At 34.4% G+C, this 2811-nt stretch overlaps 1 pseudogene; it reads left to right on the top strand.

Moving 5' to 3' along the window:
• The first annotated feature begins 2024 nt into the window (after window positions 1–2024).
• LOC149526537 (receptor-like protein 43) overlaps window positions 2025–2811 on the top strand; it is a 1179-nt pseudogene continuing 392 nt past the window's right edge.

Genomic DNA, 2811 nt, shown 5'->3' with positions numbered 1-2811 from the left:
ACTATTATTTTCCTAATCCCTTGTGATTAATTTTATTTACACTAAAATTAATTTTTACAAACAAAAAACAGCATATCATACTTATAATCTCTAATATATTTTCTCTCTAGTAGGAATTTTAATAAAAAAATATTAAAAAAAGATAATGAACAAGGACATAACTACTCTATGTCAGGCATTTGAAAATTTAGTGCTAAACAGAAGAATAAGGTTTCTTTTCCAATGAAATTAAGCAAATGAAGCACATCAAATAATATAAAATTACAATTCCCCAAACACCACTCACGTCAACAGAAGCAAATTCACATGAAAACATTGGAAAATAAAATGAGATAATCAGCCAACCTAATTATTTATCATTACAATCAGAACAAGAGATGTAGGTGAAGCTTGCATGGAAATGTACGAAAGGCAACTTTACTTGTGACAAGTATATTTTACCAACCCATTTGAATGGTGGGACAAAAGGAAAAGTAAGAAAAGCCCATGGCAGCCAAATTTTAAGCATAAAGACCCATATCATACTCATAATTTCTAACATATTTTCTCTCTAGTAGGAATTTTAATAAAAAAAAATATTCATAATCTCTCAATCTCAAGCTTTATCTCTCTTGTTGTTTTCACAAAATAACTAACAATAAAATAAAATCTATAGACTATAGTTTACTTGCAGTGACAGTAATGGACTGATAATGACTAGTTGATGAATGGAAGACAACCCACTTGCAAGGTGGCTGCTGGTTTCGATAGAAGTATGAGAGGGAGTCAGGGAGAGGCAGAAAATCGAAAAAAGAGGGGGGGGGGGAATTTAGGTTGGGGAAAGGGGAAACAAATTGCAGGGGTATAGCATTGAGGATAAGGGCTACTTTAGGAGGGTTAATGAAGGGCATTTTTTTCTTTTTGCCTTTTAAAAAAAAAGTAACCATTGGTTATTCGGTCAGTTTGGGGGGGAAAGAGGCCTTTTTTATGACTGAGCCGATTGGCCAATGAGGCCGAACAAAACAACTAACGGTTGCAATAACAACCATTGGTTTATGGTCGGTTGCAACTGAGCAACCGACCGCTGCACACTTCTAACAGTGTTCTCTTGTGCCCGTCGGCTAACCCCACGCCCCCTCACCCTCGTGCTCCCCAAAGGAGCTACGCCTCCTAACCTTGCACTCCTTAAGGGAGCCTCACCTCCCTCACCCTTGGTGCTCCCTAAGGGGGTGGGGGGTGGGAGGATGGCATATAGTGCTGGGGATGGGAGATTCGGCCAAAGTCGAATTTGGTGCCCTTCGACCAAAGCTAAATCTGGTGCTTGGCTATAAGAAGAGGTAGGGGATAGATTTTTTTTAACAGGAAAAGGATGAAAAATGAAAAATTATAGTTTAGATAGTGTGGTAATTTTTAAAATTCATGAAGTGTAAAATTATCCTTTCAAAATAGTTATATCATCAAACTAACGAAAACATTAATGGTTGACTAAAGACTAAACTTATTTGTCGCATGAAAGATATTCTATCGAGATAGACTATCCATTTCAAAAAATAAAGGGTCTACATGGAATTATGGCTAAAAGTTAAGGGTGAGTACCCAAAAAAATGAGACAAGAGATAGTAGAAAGATGAAATTAAGGGTTAAGTTAGTATTTTAATCATTAACTTGTTAGTTACTAAAGGGTTTCCATTTATTAGATTAGAATCAAATGGAAAGATAATATGTTAATAACACAAAAAAGAAAAAGTAGGGGGACCAACTTCTTTGTCATAGTTTATACACAAAATTATTAAGCTCCATTAAATTTTCTCAATATAAGTTGTGATATCGATACTCCTTGGTCTTATCAAACACTAGCAAGGGTTTAGATGCTACACAAGGGGAAGTAAAAAGTATAATTTTTTGAGCTAGAATCATATGTTTACACTTTTATAGAACAACTTTTTCCAAAGAATATTCAAATTCCTGATCTTTGTTTAAATTTGCTCTTAGGTCAACTTCCACCACTACAACCTTCATAGCATGGCTTAAGTGTTGGGCAAAACAATTTAATTGGAGAAATCCCTTCATCAGTTTGCAATATGAGTTCACTAAAATATTATCTCATTTTGTCAAAGAATAAATTTCATGGAATTATTCCAAAATGACATGGAAACATAAGCAACTCTATTGAGTTCATGGATCTAAGTATGAATAGTTTTCATGGTAAAATACTTGGAAATTTTCATAAAAGTTGTTTGTTGAGAAGCTTTTGCATCAATCACAACCAATTAGAAAGGTCACTACCACGCTCTTTGGTTAATTGCTTGAAATTGGAACTTTTAGACATAGCGAACAACAACGTAAATGATACCTTTCCAAATTGGTGAGGATGTCTTGCTACATAGTAGATTTTATGGTCACATTGATAACTTTAAAGGTAGATTTTCCTTCTTTCATTTGCGAATCATTGATCTTTCTCACAATGACTTCAATGGCCATTTACCAACGATTTTTTTTTTAAAATTTGCATGCTATAAGAAATGGGAGTGCAACCAAAGGTGACTTAAAGTACATGATGAGTGATGGGGATCATTATTATGAATCTTTTTTAATTACAACGAAAGGGTTGGAAATACAATTCAAGAGAATTTTAATCACTTCGATGATTATTGACTTTTCAAATAATTGATTTAACGAACAGATTCAAGAAACACTTGGAGAACTTCATTCGCTTATAGTCCTCAACCTCTCTCACAATAGTTTAACAGGCACTATCCCATCATTGTTAGGGAATTTGTCAGCACTTGAATCATTAGATCTCTCATCAAATAAGCTCGAAGGAAAAATTCC

The sequence above is a fragment of the Theobroma umbraticum genome, unplaced genomic scaffold (genome assembly GCF_002168275.2).
Source record: "Theobroma umbraticum cultivar Fairchild unplaced genomic scaffold, ASM216827v3 scaffold_55.0, whole genome shotgun sequence".
Classification (NCBI taxonomy): Eukaryota; Viridiplantae; Streptophyta; class Magnoliopsida; order Malvales; family Malvaceae; genus Theobroma; species Theobroma umbraticum.
Note: the sequence above shows the minus strand (reverse complement) of the source record. Positions and strands in the feature narration are given on the sequence as shown.